The sequence below is a fragment of the Silurus aristotelis genome, assembly GCF_946808225.1.
Source record: "Silurus aristotelis genome assembly, chromosome: 10".
Taxonomy (NCBI): Eukaryota; Metazoa; Chordata; class Actinopteri; order Siluriformes; family Siluridae; genus Silurus; species Silurus aristotelis.
The window spans coordinates 10129141-10147089 of NC_139583.1; the positions used below are offsets into that span (position 1 = coordinate 10129141).

A 17949-nucleotide genomic window follows, 5' to 3' on the forward strand; every position below is an offset into this window, starting at 1 on the left:
CATTTTTTAAATCATGTCTGCTAAGTTGCGAGGACAAGTAGCAAAAATGACCGTTTGTCAGTTTGCTTTGTTTCGTGTGCCCAGTCAGCTTGGTGTTTCAGACTCAAATATCGCCCATCGGCTGCTCTGATTTGAAAAAAAATCGGCATCGGCCTGAGAAAAACCCATATAGAATGAGACACTAAGAAGAAACCAAAGAAACTTCTATTGGTCCGGTGGTGGGATTGTAAATTATTAAACTTCACATGCACATATTCAAACAGAACTAAATGTATTAAAAAGATGTTCAGGATGAAAATCCAGGGATGATCGTCTTTCGGATTGCAGTTCTTGAAGCACCTATATGACTTTTAGAATAAATATACGTACCTGTAAGTCAAACATAAGATAGTATGCTCAAGTTGCATTTGGAAGATACATGTTTCAAAATGTACAGTCTCACACTACCATCAATAGGAATCAACAATTTAAAAACCATAATTTAGCAATTCACTAATCGGATTTCTTGTACAATCAAACAAGCTTTAAAACCTAAAATCGTCCCCAAAGTTGTAAAAGTCACCTTGCTGAAATTAAATCAGCATTTCACGTGCGCGTTGTTTTTAGTTAATAATAATAATAATAAGTCGGTTAAAAAGGAAAAGCTTTGAATGAAACCTTTTTGTTTTAAAATCCTTTATCGGTTCCTTAATCGCAACAATGCAAAAGTACTAACCTACTATCTGTAAAGTATTTTTATTTGTTATTTATACTAGACATCGTTACACACTGACAATCAATGGCGTGTACATAGTGCAAATAGCATAAAGTTTGGTTGCAGCACTCAAAACTATTGACTGTGTAAAAAGTAGGTTGGGTCACTCGTGTCTGATATTCCTGTTACTTTGGAAATTATGTTTCAGCAACAAATCTAATAGAAACTGTATTTCAGAAGTGTAAACCAGGGGTCACCATAGTGCCCGCAGGCAACAGGTAGCCCGCAAGGACCACATGAGTAGCATTCGGGCCTTTTCCAAAAAATAGCTGTTTCCTACTTTGTTAAATCATTGTTGATAATTATTTTAAGAAATCATTAACATGATCAGTGTCTTCACATAGACGGATATCATTAATTATTAATAATAACATATAATAAAAGGTAAATTAAGCAAATTTGTTATTTTAGATCAAACTGAAAACTGTGTAGCAAACTAGTAGCCCTTTACATTAATCGGTACTCAAAAAGTAGCTCTCAGTCAAAAGGTTGGTGACCCCTGGTGTAAACCTTTCATGCTTCCAAGTGCAAACAACCTCAACGGCAAAAAAATGTTAAATACAGAAGCTCCAAGCCGAAGAAACGCATTAGAATTGCTTCTGAAATTGAGACGAGAAATAGCAGTAGAAGTAATTCAGCATCGTGAACACTGGAAATGTTTCCATGCCAAGTTAACAAATAAACACATAAATCATTCTTTATTAACCTATAATACTCACTTTCTGTTCTCAAAGCTTATAACTTAAGTGAAAGCAACATATCCAAAAACCCTTGACTCGCCGAGTCGGCATTTTAGTCTTAAAAACGTCTTTAGTGCCCATAAAGAAAACTCCTACAGCTCCAGATTATGAGGAAGACTTTGATCATTAGAAAAGACACAAAGCTAAACTGAAAGGGAAGTTATAATCATGAAGTGTGCTCCAGGAGAACTGCCCTCCCATAGCACAGGTTTAAAACACAGGAAGTGCCATGTCTCTACAAAATGTCTCCAGCCAGGTTATATTAACACAAACTCCTTTTTTTTTTATTATTGGCTGAGCACCTTCCGGAACAGCAGCGTTCTAAAATTGGAAACGGGTCTAAATTCAGCTTCTTCGTCTTCACACAGGAAAATGCTGTATAGCTCCTTACTGTCTGAGTGGCACATGCTATTACGGGTATTTTACTTTTCTCAGTGCACTGGTATCAAATTCGTGTAGTGCTGGAACATAAGACAGTGTGAATTATGTGTGGATTAAAACACACAGAGGAAAACTTTAATTGATCAACAACAGAGTCGAGTGATGTGTTTCGATGTCAAGGTTAAATCTTACCAGCACAAATTTGATTATTTATCCACAACTTGGTTGATACTGAAGCCTTTATTAATAACTACTGCACAAACATCTCCTTATAGCATGCAATTCCATATGTATTAGCTGTTACTATGGAACATATCATTTTAGAACAAGGACATTTATATAAGCCTTCGCTTTGCTCACAGAAAATGTACCAATCAGATTTGAGAACGGTACAGTGATATATAAGGTTTACAAGCTGGATACTCTGGATATCACACTTGAGAGAAAGACTTGCTCGGACGTGATCGGTCTCAGCAGAAGCAATAAAATCTAAATGATTATATTGTGTCAATAATGCATTGAGTCATGGCGCATGTGTATCGTCTATTCATCTGCCATCCATTTCCTACCAACTACAAGCACCAGAAGCTATGTGTATCCGCACTCCTCCGCTACAATCCTCTCTCTTTCACTCTTCTTTTCTTCTTCTTACATGCAGACATTTTCAAGCTTCCTGAAGACACTATGTCAGACCCTAGTCTAAAAATAGGCCAGATTACATGTGTCTCAATAGGCTGCATGGTATGCCACTCACTTCACTCACTTCAGCTCCTTTATGAAGATAATCTTAGCTGTGTGTTAGCTAAGATTATAGAATTTGCAAGTGCTATGGTATATATGCTATGGTTAGCTTAACCTTCAAGAGACCAAGGCAAAATGAATAATACTGTATTCTCAATGTCTTGCTTTGTAGAAGAATCAAGATCTTTATTTACATACTTTTCCAAATGTATACTTTAATATGTTTACTTTTATGGAAATACACTGAACGCAAGTCTACTAACATCTAACAAATCTAAAGTGTTGTGGCTACATGAGTCTTGTGGTTTCTATGGCAACATTTAAGCTCGGCATAATTTGATTAACTATATTAGACAAACCAAAGAGCATCATGGGTCTAAAAAAAAAAAAAAAAAAAAACACCAGATAAGAAAAAACTGGTTACATAGATACAGTATCTCACAGAAATGAGTACATCCCTCAAATTTCAGCCATTTTAGTATTTTCTCAAGGGACAATACTTTAGAAATGAAACTTGGATATATTTTAGAGTAGTCAATGTGCAGCTTGTACAGCAGTACAGATTTACTGTCCTCTAAAAACATCTTAACATACAGCCATTAATGCCAAAATAGACAAAAGTAAGTCACTTAACCACACAAAGCCACGTCCTATTCATCATGTTCATGTTTTTGTCTGTTTGACAGAACCATACAAATGTGTGTATCTTGTATTAAAGCAGTTAAAATGTGGAATTTGAGGACAATTCTTTAATGACCATTGAATGTTCCACATGGCACCTCATGGCAAAGAACTCGGAGAATTTGAGAATTAGAATTGTTGCTCTCCACAAACATGCTTGGGCTATAAAAAGGTCGATAACAACCTGAAGTAACATCTTCCTTTCAGAAACTGGGCCGAACAACATAACCACAAACACACCAAGATGAGGCTGAGAAAAGTTGAAGGTGATGGAGTGGCCAAGTATGTCTCCAGACCTGAGCTGTGGGACATCCTCAAGCAGAAAGTGGAGAAGTGACATCTATCTAACATCCAGCAGCTCTGGTGAATTTCATGCCCAGGAGAATTAAGGCAGTGCTCGATAACAATGGTACTCACACAAAATATTGACACTTTGGACACAGTTTTGTCATGTTCGCTTAGGGTGTACTCACTTTAGTTGCCAGCTCTTTTGACAATAATGGCTGTATGTTGAGTTATTTTGAGAGGACAGTAAATCTATTCTGCTGTACAAGCTGCACATTGACAACTTAAAAATATATCCAAGTTTCATTTCTATAGTATTGTCCCTTGAGAAGAGATACTACAGTGGTTGCTGAAATGTGAGAAGTGTACTCAGTTTTGTGAGATACTGTATATACAGAAGGAAACTGCTTTAACTACTTTAATTATATATATTTAGAAGGCTTGAGCTCAGGGCTGTGAGAGCACAGGCCACTCGAGTTTGCACTTTATTATTACTAAACCATGTCTCTTTTGACCTCGGCATGTCAACATTGACGTGTTCGAACCCCTAAGTTCTGGTGAAATCTGAATTCTACAGCATACACACAAGACATTACAGACAATTCTGTGCTTCCAGTTTTGTGAAAGTTTGAGGAAGGCCCATATATAAATACAGTATAACTGACAGAGAGGGATTTAGGATTCAGTTTATTGTGCACGAATCAGGCAAAACATTATCGAGCATTAACAGCATTAACTTATTCAGCAATTTGTGCTACAGGAGGCGCCTTCGCTCCCCACATGCTTCAATGAGACTTGATGCATGACCCTTCTGCCGGTTCAATACTATTCCTTCCTTCCACATTTAATAGATACTGACCACTGAAGACTGGGAACATCCCATAAGCGCTGTGAAGACCCAGTTTTGGAGACCCAGTCGCCTAGCCATCATAATTTGGCCCTTGTCAAACTCACTTAAACACATCAACTTCCAGGACAAAACATGCACTTGCTGTCTGATATATCCCACCTACTAACAGGTGCCATGATGAAGAGATAATTAGTGTTATTCACTTCACAAGTCTTAATATGATAATGATCGGTGTATATCCATATATGCTTGTAGACAATAATGCCTAGCTAACAATCACAACAAAATTCTGAGAGAGAGAGAGAGAGAGAGAGAGAGAGAGAGAGAGAGAGAGAGAGAGAGAGAGAGAGAGAGAGAGAGAGAGAGAGATCCATTGACACTATTTCCGTTTTATTTATTATCTGATTCTAAACGATGGTTTATTTTGGAAAATTACCGGATTCTCTCTGATCTAAGATGTCTAAGATGTTTGCCTCAGTCACATGTCTTACCTCCATCCGCTACCTTCTTAAAGGGGCTGCTCCGGCCACTAACACATAATACATTACCGCTAAATTCAAACTCCCAAGCTGGCAAAATAAACCAAAAACACCACAGTGGATTCACGTTTATTATTATATGTAGAAAATACAATTTTTTATGCTGGTCGTATCATTTTATTGTGTTGTATTTATCCACCACACCTTAAAGGCCGGTCCGCGAAAATATTGTCTGACATTAAACCGGTCCGTGGCGCAAAAAAGGTTATATACTGAAGAAAACTGTGGTAATAGTTTATATTGTATGACGAATAACAATGATCCCTGTCCATCAACAAAAGTACTAAACTGCCATTATATTTTGATTGTAATGTGTGCTCTAGGAGGAACTAACCTGGAATGTCTGAGATTAGTCAGCGTGAACTCAGCACACAATAAAACATTTAGTGATATGCTATCTTATTAATGCAAAATTCCTACAAAACCAATACTTCTAAAATAAACAGCAAATCATATAGTGCATATAGTGTGGCATGTAATTCAATGGCAAAACAAAAGCAATAATGTTTGCTTATCCTACAAACACTCACAAGTGAGTTTGATGCTCCAAAGTCCTCAATGGCTCTTCTCTCTAGAGGATCTCGTCGATTCATTTGAAGTGAGAAGAAAACACTATTACATCCATGTTCACAGCTTTGCTGTTTGGGCACTGGTTCTTTTGTGTTCAATCTTAATCCTTTGTTCTACACCGACTCTCCCTTTCCAGACGAAGATCCTCCGGGCTGCTCTTCCAATACTAGACTGGAGAGGCCTTACTGTGCCGTAAATCATATTACCACACACTTCTCTGTCAGACAACAATGACGTCATTAACTTCGGCAGTGGCTTCTCCTTCTCAGCAAGGTCACATGATAAGACTGTTGTTGCCGTAGCAACAGCAGGATAGAAGAACTATATCCCAAGATACGTGATGGAACAGAAAACAAATGAGGGAACAGTCTTGGAAGCAGGTGAAAGGAGTGAAGATGCACTCCAAACTTCTTCTTAAATGATTGCATGAATATGGCTTGATAGAAAAAAAATAGTTTTTTTGGGCTGATTCATTAAGCTGACCCCACAACAGCCAAAAAAAAAAAAATGGGAGAAGATTATTTATACCATAGCACTTGCAAATTCTATGCTTTTACAGTAAAACAAATCCAAATTAAAATAAAGCAGAAGAATCCAGAAGATAATATAAGATGTATACCTTTACATATGATACGATTGTATGATTGTATGACCTTTCTTTGGTTCACTGTGGCATTAGACAATTAAAACAAATTCAGAGAGGTAATGCCAATTTATAACAAAAAATTTAGCCAAATGATTTTTTTTACTTGCAAAGTGAACACTACACCGATGGGGCAACTTCAGTTGACCTTTTACAGCTTGGTTTTAAAGTAAACTGGACAGGAAGCTATAATATAGTTTGGCTAGGTGATATAAAATCTTTATAAATATCATAATAAATTATGCCCAGATATGCTTTTCTGGGGTATTTCATGAATATTTCACACTTATTACTTATTGTTTTTTACATAAAAAAATATTATAATGCTGGCATTTTTGTAAAGAAACCAAAGTTTTCATGACTCATATTGTGCGTTATTGAAATTCCTTTGAGAATCATAACGGATTTTATTTGGCTAATATCAGTGCAGCAACTTTTATTAAGGTAACCTTAGTTGTCATTGTTTCTTTCTTAAATTAGATTAATGTACAACAATGCAACTATTCCATAAACTAGCAACATTCATCCCACATTTTCACCTCACCCAATGAGCATAAACTCATTCACACACACACACACACACACACACACACACACACACACACACACACACACACACCGCAAAGTTACAGAAAAAAGGAGAAATAACATGCAAATGTGGCAGTGAGAAGTAACAAATTGGTCATCGATAAACTTTTAATACTATGTAATAAATTCTGAACTCCCAATTTTTATGCAATCAAAGACAAATTGTAGGACTATGAATGTGTGAGCCGTGAGTCAATGAGTCAATGACACATTACGCACAGAGCAAGTGTGATTTCCACCCGCGCTTGGCAGATGATCACTGCCATGACTAATTATCTAACCATCTTTTCATATTGTAGGTTTCCGGTTAACTTTAGTAAGACACAGTGAAATTGTTAAAAAAGTTCAATATTAATTAGTTGTTGTTTGTGTTTTAGGGGATTGCAGTATAAATGTAACTGAACTGTATGTTGATACAGGCTGAAATCCCACAGCAGCTCATTCATCTTTATGTGCTAAAACACTCATTGGGTTAGAAAGAGAAAAAATATTTTCCAGATGTGTAACAATATGACATTAGCATTGTTGGCATGAGAAAGGAAGGATGAATCTTGGCACTTCAAAGTTTCCATTGACACATTACCAAAACTGGCATGAGCAAACACATTTACACATGACGAATGGCACGTTAGGGATACGAGAAGTCAAAAAGTTATAGCTGTAGGCGATTTTTAACCTTTTTCTCCTGAGCAACTCCCCATCATCTGTTGTCTATAAAAGCAGCAGGAAGGTTTAATGGACCCAGGGCCAATATTAAGGACTATCCTGGCAAACATGGTGGCATTAGAGAAAAGAGCTAAGGGAGATTTTCTCCTCAATAACATCAAGAAAAATTTGTCAGTTATTTTGGCTGCTATGTGATCCAAGACAAAACATCATTACCTAATCGTACACCAAGCATATGATCGCACATGTTAGCATTTACAAAACATCTGTACTCAAAAAGACAAACACAAAGTTAAATTAAGAGTAACAGAGTAACCACCAACACAACAAAACAAGTTATGATGCTAGTTATAAATCAGTGTAATTCGCATCACCTGGAACATACTGAAAAGTTTTCTGCAGTATCTCTAAAAAATAGTTCTGGTGGCAAGGCAAATCTCAGGTTTATAGAAATATGCTTGTTCTAGTAGAGTATTGTTTCCATAGTTACAACTTGGCAGACACTCCATAAAAATGAGCTGGTTTTAAAAGTCTGTAGTCATTGATATAATGATACTTTCAAAATGTATTTCATATATATGGAAAGAGTGTCCAATGCCAGTGTTTTGTAAAGATTTTGATTTACGATTTATGAGAGAAGGACTTCAGACGGAGTGGAAGGTTTTGGGTTTTTCCAAAGACACTTGACAACATTAACTGTTACTAGAAACAGAAAAATGTGTATTCGTCTAAACGGCATTACCTCTTTATATTGCTTATAATGCTTTATATAAAGCCACGTTTTCATTAACTGATTATGTTCATGTATCCTACTGATCTCTCCCTTGTTTTAGTGGACCAGTAGTAGAGCAGCAACCAACAACTATAATATTTTTGTTTAGCTTGCTAATGAATTTTATTGAAATATGGCGGACTAAAAATAATGTAAAGAATCCCATAACTATTTTAGGAAAATCTTAAACATTTATATCCCGCATATATCCAGGTTTTCACATTTTATTTACAGCTGCAGATGTTAGCATGTCTGTCTCTCTATATAGCAAGATCTTTGCGGTCAACCATGCTAGGAGATGAAAGCAGAAGTCAAAACAGAGCACCATCTACGTTCTCCAACTATATGATTTATATTTAAAATAAATAAATGTTCAAACATTTGTTAGGACTGGAAATCATGCCTCTAATCAGACAAGTTGAATCTTTGGATGCCAGTCATAACCAATGTGTTTTACTTAATAAGCAGCAGGTTGGAAATGCAAAAGAAATATGGAAAGCCAAAAGTATCAACAAAAAAAAGTTCAGCACACAAGAGAATAAGAGCTTTGGCAACTAGGAGGTGCAGCTTTCTGCCAAAAACAATTTGATCGCTCACCCTTCAAACCTCCCTAGATAAAACAACAATGCTCTGGAAGAGAACAAGTAACATTTGTATAAACAATGAACTGTGCAATCCAGAAGAATGGATTCCAACAACAATTTAACAATGCATAACCAAAACAGATAGGCAGGTTTAGCTAACTTCAGAAAGAAAGTGATGGTAACGACCATAATCCTTGAACCACTTTAATTTTTCACTCTTTTTCTATATGAGCCAGTGTTTTTGCGCAGAACGACTTACATACGGCTGGAAGTCCAACAGGCTTGGATGGGTGCTAAAGATAACCACAAACTGTGCTATAAATCTCAAGCCAAATAGAAGTTGTGCTAGGGGTTGGGGTTAGGGTTAGGGTTACGGTAAGGGTTAAGCTTAGGGTTACAGTTAGGGTTGTCCTTGCTGCTGAGTGCAATTTTGTGCATGGACGTTTGATGTTGAAATCTGTTTAAAAACATATTAAACAGAAGTGAAAAATTAGCTGATTTTATTTTAGCAGTTGAACTCTAATGAACTGAACAGCTCTTTAATGTATACGTTTCAAGTTTTTACATTCTATCTCTAGTAAAATGTCCATCATTTGTGCTTTTCTATTTGCCTCCTAAATAAAGCTAGTACTTTGTTTTGTCTCTGGGACTATCCAATAGGTGAACTGACTGCTCTAAATTGCCTCTATGTATGAAGGAGAGACTAAATGTATGTGCATTCCCAACCATTGTTACTCAGTACCAAGATAAAGCACTTACTGAAGGCCTGTCCATACATATATATTTGCTTAATTAATCTTTCGGTTAATAAACGTACTCTTGTTTACATAACTGTCGACCGTTGTGATATGGTGACTTTATAAAATAACCTTCAGACATAAAAATGCCATACACAGGAAATTACATCAGCCTAGAAAGTAGGTTTTACCTTTACCCAATAAATAACCATAGAAAGTGTATCTAATAAGATATAAGATAAGTAATAGTAAGAAATAAGAAATAGTGTTCAGTGTCCAGAAAAATAATTAATTTAATAATCAAGAATTCAACCAATTATTCCAACGAATAATCAGGTAATCAAATAAAAAGTACTTTTTCTTTATTAACTCTAATATAGTAAGTATTCAAGAGAAAATAACAGTCTTTTAAAATAAACAAGTAGTTTATTTCCTTTTAAGAAAAATTAAAGTTTTTATCGCTGAAATTGCATACAATAATATCTGTGAAATCTAAACCCATTTAACATCATATAACATCAAAATGCAAATACAAATCATAAATAAAAATTTAAAAATTAATTTCAAATGACTTTTAAAAAGTCATTTTCTTTATGTTTTAGTCTGAAATTATGAAAATAGCAAAATTTCAAACTTGGTAAAACTTTTTGTTGTGTTCTTTTGCCTGAATCTTCTCCTCACCTTCCTCTATTTTTTATTATGCAGCATCTCCCGTTTTGTTTGGAAGACTGTTTCCACCACATTAAAATAAAAACCGAAACTTTTTTTTCCTCAACATTCCGACTTTTTTTCTGACATTTCTTCTCGCAATTTAAAATTCCGACTTTATTTGTCACAATTCTGACTTTATTTCTCGTACACATCAACCTCTGCTTCATCTGTCTTGTTCCGTCTTCTCCAGAACTGATTGTTAGAGTTCTCTTCAGGGATCGGAGACTTAGTTTGATACCATGCACTTCTACTGATCGTAGCCCATTTAATTCTCAATGTGTAAAGTTTCTGGCACTACAGAGGGGGTGACACTGGCCGATTAGCTAAAAAGTTTCAATTGCGAGAAATAAAGTCAGAATTGGGAGAAATAAAGTCAGAATTGGGAGGGAGAAAAATTCGGAATTAGGCAAATTTTTTTTTTATGTGGCAGAAACAGGATTTCATAGTGTTTATCTGTCCAGAGCGCTCCAGACTTTAGCGAGTGGTGCGTCAGTAAAAATTGTCCATGGGGAAACACAGTGGTACAGTAGGCACAGTAGTTAAATGGACTAAATTACATTTTTGTATTCAAATTACTCGAGGAATCGTTTCAGCCCTTGTCAGATGCTCTCATACCAGCACTATACACACGACCATGTCAGTGTGAGTGCTGTGCTGAAAATAAGCCACCATTGTATGTAGTGTTCCTTTTTCAGTAATAGAAGGTGAACGACACACACACACACACACACACACACACACATATACACACATATATATACAGTGGGTACGGAAAGTATTCAGACCCCCTTAAATTTTTCACTTTTTGTTATATTGCAGCCATTTGCTAAAATCATTTAAGTTCATTTCTTTTCCTCATGAATGTACCCATAGCACCCCATACTGACAGAAAAACACAGAATTGTTGACCTTTTTGCAGATTTATTAAAAAAGAAAAACTGAAATATCACATGGTCCTAAGTATTCAGACCCTTTGCTGTGACACTCATATATTTAACTCAGGTGCTCTCCATTTCTTCTGATCATCCTTGAGATGGTTCTACACCTTCATTTGAGTCCAGAAATTTTTGATTATACTGATTGGACTTGATTAGGAAAGCCACACACCTGTTTATATAAGACCTTTCAGATCACAATGCATGTCAGAGCAAATGAGAATCATTAAGGTCAAAGGAACTGCCTGAAGAGCTCAGAGACAGAATTGTGGCAAGGCACAGATCTGGCCAAGGTTCCAAAAAATTTTTTGCTGCGCTTAAGGTTCCTAAGAGCACAGTGGCCTCCATAATCCTCAAATGGAAGACGTTTGGGACGACCAGAACCATTCCTAGAGCTGGCCGACCGGCCAAACTGAGCTATCGGGGGAGAAGAGCCTTGGTGAGAGAGGTAAAGCAGAACCCAAAGATTACTGTGGCTGAGCTCCAGAGATGCAGTCGGGAGATGGGAGAAAGTTGTAGAAAGTCAACCATCACTGCAGCCCTTCACCAGTGGGGCTTTATAGCAGAGTGGCCCGACGGAAGCCTCTCCTCAGTGCAGGACACATGAAAACCCGCATGGAGTTCGCCAAGATGGTGAGAAATAAGATTCTCTGGTCTGATGAGACCAAGATAGAACTTTTTGGCCTTAATTCTAAGCGGTATATGTGGAGAAAACCAGGCACTGCTCATCACCTGTCCAGTACAGTCTCAACAATGAAGCATGGTGGTGGCAGCATCATGCTGTTGGGGCGTTTTTCAGCTGCAGGGACAGGACGACTGGTTGCAATCAAGGGAAAGATGAATGCGGCCAAGCACAGGGATATCCTGGACGAAAACCTTCTCCAGAGTGCTTTGGACCTCAGACTGGGCCGAGGGTTTACCTTCCAACAAGACAATGACCCTAAGCACACAGCTAAAATAACGATGGAGTGGCTTCACAACAACTCCGTGACTGTTCTTGAATGGCCCAGCCAGAGCAATGACTTAAACCCAATTGAGCATCTCTGGAGAGACCTAAAAATAGCTGTCCACCAACGTTTACCGTCCAACCTGACAGAACTGGAGAGGATCTGCAAGGAGGAATGGCAGGGGATCCCTGAATCCAGGTGTGAAAAACTTGTTGCATCCTTCCCAAAAAGACTCCTGGCTGTATTAGATCAAAAGGGGGCTTCTACTAAATACTGAGCAAAGGGTCTGAATACTTAGGACCATGTAATATTTTAGTTTTTCTTTTTTAATAAATCTGCAACAGTGTCAACAATTCTGTGTTTTTCTGTCAATATAGGGTGCTATGTGTACATTAATGAGGAAAAGAAATGAACATAAATGATTTTAGCAAATGGCTGCAAAATAAAAACGAGTGAAAAATTTAAGGGGGTCTGAATACTTTCCGTACCCACTGTATATATATATATATATATATATATATATATATATATATATATATATATATATATAGATATATAGATATATAGATATATAGATATATAGATATATATATATATATATAGATATATATATATATATATAGATATATATAGATATATATATAGATATAGTAGGAGTATTGAGGAGTATTGAGAAACAATTTTTACTAAATATAGATAGACGGTAGGTGGATCTAATAAATATATAAATATAATATAAATAGCTTGTCAAGTGGGTAAACATTTATTAGTTCCACTGTAATGTAATGTAATTTAATTTGAATAAAGGCCACGATAGGGAGAGGGATATTTGTACATCCGTATTGTTCGTGCATTCTGTTTTCCATGAATTATGGAGTTACTGTTGACTCTTTCGATCTTCAAACATGAAAAGGTCTATGCATACAGACACACCTTTCCACCTTGACCAAGCAACAAGAGACAATGCAGACCAGGGTGAACATCCAACGCATCCAAACACGGATATATTTCCAATGCAGTGTTGAGAGTCCAGATATGTTACAAGCTGCATACACACAAACAACAGACACACCTCTCAAACCCCACACTGGGTGGAGCAGACATTTGGTTACAAGGTAAATAACCCGAGAATATCCTATGGTATTGAGATTACGTTGTTCAAGAAATCTATAGCTTACCACTTTAAAAATATTACTATCAACAATAAAGCTCTAACTATGAAATGTCTGGTATGGCACAATATGGTAAGTATGGAAGACATACAGAGATGTAAAACATCAACAGTTTGACAGAAAGAGCATAGGATAAGAGACAACGGCAACAACATCTCACTGCACTGATGAACAAATTATAAATCCATTAGCTAGTCTTGTTTCTAAAGCCTGGAATACTAACTGACCAGGCTGAAGAATTGTAGAAAACATAATGTAATAATGTATGACAAGCTAGTTAACTAAGTGCTCCAATTCAGACAAATGAGTTCATAAGTGAACATGAGCACGACTGACCTTTGCATTGCATATAAAAATACTGCGAAATTCTGGAAAAGCAGCTCGCTCAATAAAGACTGTTACAGTAGTCAGCATTTTTTATAGTAAATAACTAAATAATTACAAATCATTTTAAATACTTTAATTTTAACTCAAATTTAAAGTTACTGCCTAAGAGCAAGTTTATTACATACATAGCTGAAAAACTACTTTACTGAGAGTTCAGAATGGTTTTGTTTTTGCATTGGCTTTGTCTATAATTTTATAGACATGCCCCCGACACTCGTTCACATCATCATAAAGGATTATGAGGAAACTGGTAACTAATAATTCCAGTTTACCAATCATGTTTTAAAGATTTAATTAAAAAAATATCTCAAACATTATTTAGATAAGGTAAGATTAGTCTTTTTCCCCCTCTTTACTAGGTTTTAAAATGTGATGTATAGTTTAAGGAGCCCTGTTAATGAAGCTCCATCTCAGGTGGCCCATTAAAGCTTATAAATTGAGGGACATACATATACAAGCATTTTTAACTGATGTCTGTTTTCCAAACATGTTCACTTACCAGCTTAAACCTTTGCAAAGGTAACAGTTTAACTAATCTTGTTTTTTGTGGGGGTTTTATTTTTTGTGAATGAATGAAATTGAAATGAATGAAAATAATCATCTATTGAACCTTCAAGGTAAGGTGATATTTTTCTGATCATTTTTTGATATTATTGGTAGGTAAAAAATGACTATTTGCCACAGAATTATAAGTAAAGATTTCCCTGACCAGATAACAAACCAAAGTAATGTTAAAAATTTTCAAAACTCAATAAAACATCTCCTTGTAGCAGAAATACACTGCCAGTGTCAGAAGCACACAACACACAACCGAGCTGAAATTCCCGACTCAGCACTGAACATTCAGAAATGTAGCTACTAAGTGGTGTCAGGCCTGAAGAACAGAATCACTGACTGCTCATTACAGTCCAAGGTCCATCCCTCTATTTCCTGAATGCATCCGCTAACACAAGCAGCACACACTGGGACTGAAAATCGTGCACTGATTACATCATTTTCGTCCATCAAGAATATCTGGAGCACGGGAACTCTCTGGAGCACTGGAACTCTGAGCTACGTGCAAATTCATACAAAATTCCTATCTCTGATAAGACAGGCTGATAGCATGCAGCGGTAAACACCCAGACAAAGCTGTGCACTCAAAGATGAAGTATTATGCTAGAGTTGTTCTGATAAACTTCAGTGTACAGTCAGCATAACGAAAAAATCCCAACCCAGTGCCGTCCAGAAGGTATCAGGCAGATGGAGATCATTCTGTGCATTAGCTGAGATTATTGTGCATCTCAGCTACTCTGATTTCCCGGGGGGACGGTTAGATTTGAGTTCAGATGTTATAAAAAATGACAACTGAATGAAGCATCTACATTTTAATTAATTTACAAAAATCTACAGATCTTAGATACGAGTCTAAAGAGTCGAAATACTCACGGGGGGGGGGGAAATGGGTGAACACTTACGAGAACACTTTACCTCATACTAAAAAAGGTCGTCTTTTTCAATTCTAAAACATTGTCTAGCCTGAACATTCCCCAAACCTTGCTGCGTGCTTTCGCAGCCTCACATTAAGATAACTGAGATTCCTTTTCACTTGGCAAAAACATTAAACTGCACCTAACCCAAAAGTACTCTGTTTCTCCCCACACACACACACACACACACACACACACACACACACACACACACACACACAGTATCAGATAAGCTCATCCCTACTGAAGTTCCCACTGATTAAAACCATAGAACTTAACAGTCTGCTTTTTTATTACCCCCATTCGCTGCAGCTGGATGTTTAGCCAACAAACCGTCTCTGAGCTCTGCATTCACGACGCTTCTGTAATAACGGTTTTTTGGCACGGGCGACTGCATAGCGCTTGAAAATCCGTTGGCTGCAGTGGATTCTTGAGGCTGCGGTAACCAAACAATCACAAGACACAGGTTGAACGTGCTTCCTTTTATGGCCAATTCAGTGCCCAAATTCGGAGTCCACTCTGTCTCTCTCTCTCTTACACTGACATATTTCACAATGTTGGCTAGCCATTATTTCTGTACTAAAAAACACTTACTCCTGTATTAATGGCTTGAAAGCATGAACCAGCTGCTGGTTTTACTACCGGTGGTTATTTATAGTTTTTATTTCTACTTCCCCACTGTATGGGTGGGTAAGCATGTCATCAACATCATAAGGAAATAGTTTTCTTTTCATGCTTTTCTGCACATACTAAAGGTGTTAACAGTAGCTGAAAAAATTACTGACCAACACCACAATTCACAACAGCATATTAAATTAATGATGTTACACCATCACATATATCTGCACAGAAACAAGCACCCCGAAGCAACAAATTTTAACATCAGGTCTTAGTGACGTAATTCATTATATTGTTTGAAACATTTTCTTGAAATGTTTTTACACTTTTTACAATGATTTATGAAATACTTTCATTTTGTACTAAAGATGTTAAAATATGTCTACAATGGTTTCAGGACATTCCCCTACTCCAGAGGAGTGTAACTCTATCCCTGAACCCCCACCTTGACATCTAGTAACCAGGTCATGAAAATAAATAGCCTGTCTTTTTCTCACACATGAGAGCTGTTCAAGAAAAGTCAGACATCTAATCTCACTCTGGCCTTTTCAGCTACTATAATCAACCGTTTAAGCTGAGTCAGCAGGAAAAGCCCTTCCTTTTTATCCCTTCCCCGTCTCCCCAAACACACCGATGAATATTAGGGAATGTCCTTTGGCTAATGTACGCTTTTTCCGGACTTAAATTACAACTTCGATTTCACAGTTAATTCAATATACTTCTTTAAATCTCTATACTGAAAAACATCCGAAAACAGATTTCAAGCGGAACAAGTCTAAACATAACTTTATGCAAAACCACTTCACATCGGGAATAACAACATGCTCCCAAACTACCTCTATAGGACTTTGCACATGCATTTCTATGATGTTATATTGCACGCTGCACATTTTGCATCATTATAACTTGGTACATTTGTAATTAACGTCTTGTGCCATGTCTTGTGTCTTTCATAAGAATTCACAGAGTAGGAATTTCATTGTTTGATGTAACATTGTTCACTGTACATATGACAAACTCTTGAATTGTAAATGAATATAGTGCTCTGATGACCAAACTGCTATCGAGTGCAATTGATAATAATAATAATATAAAATAAATATATAAACACAAAAAAGGTTTCTCATTATTATTACATTATTATTCATTTCAAGCTTGTATTTTTTTATTCTAGAGGCAAAATATTTTTCTTCTTTCTAGAAAAAAACTGGAAAATTAGCAAACTTGAATGGCAATAGAACAAGGAGTTAAGCTTAAGGTTTTCTGCAATCTTACAATATGAAATACTCATTTCTAAAGCGTTAAAAATCCACAGTGAATGTCATGTGCATCATTCTTTATAAGTGACATCTGAGCATTCAGGAAAGAAAAAGGCTTTTACTTCTCACATATACATTACAGCATTTTGAAAATATTTCTTTGCCTATCCCAGCTGGTTAGGAAGCCTGGGTCTGAGCACAGGGTCAACCATAATACAGAGCCCCTGGAGCAGAGAGGATTGAAGGGCCTTGCTCAAAGATAAGATAAGATATTTTTTTCGGTGTTTATTCGTCCCACAGTGGGGAAATTTATTTTTTACAGCAAAATAAATGCAAATATAAAAAGACCCAATAGTGGCAGGACATACTGGTTGGACATACTGACCTTCTGATCAGTAACCCAGGGTCTTACCCACTGAGCTGATTAGATTCTGACATAAATCTTAGATTTCCTTCATTTACTCCTTACAACAGTGTCACTAATAAGACTTTACTTGTTTTTATTCCTTTAGCTTAAAGGTCCCATTTACTGGGGTTTGGATTAGGACTGGTCAGTACCGGCTTCGGCTCATCTGATACCGACCGAGCCACACAGAAAAAAAAACATTTGGATGCAGTGCGTTTTGGTTTTTTTTGCTAACTTTGCCAATTTCCTGCAATTATTTCAGTCACAGTTTTTACTGTTATTAAGCCTAATAAATTAAGCATTTTTGTCAGTTGAGTTAAATGTTCATTATATACAGTATGAATGTAAAAAGCTATATATAATATATATAACAGTCATTGTAAAGTATAAAAGTATTTTTTACTGGTCTTTGTGGTTAAGGCATTGGACTTTGAATCCGAAGGTCATGAGTTCAAATCCCAGCTGCCACTTCTGGGCCCCTGAGCAAGGCCCTTAACCCCAATGGCCCAAGTCG

General features: G+C 36.6%; 1 protein-coding gene across 50 annotated transcripts in view; it reads right to left on the reverse strand.

Moving 5' to 3' along the window:
- The window catches only part of mical3a (microtubule associated monooxygenase, calponin and LIM domain containing 3a), a 101116-nt gene that overhangs the window by 56662 nt on the left and 26505 nt on the right, over positions 1–17949 (reverse strand). The window contains exon 1 of one of the 50 annotated variants that reach the window (XM_083551842.1): positions 5502–5710. The exons of the other annotated variants lie outside the window; for them this stretch is intronic. The gene's annotated coding sequence lies outside the window, so the exon portion shown is untranslated. Of the gene's footprint in view, positions 1–5501; positions 5711–17949 lie in introns of those variants that run through there. 50 annotated transcript variants of the gene reach the window in all.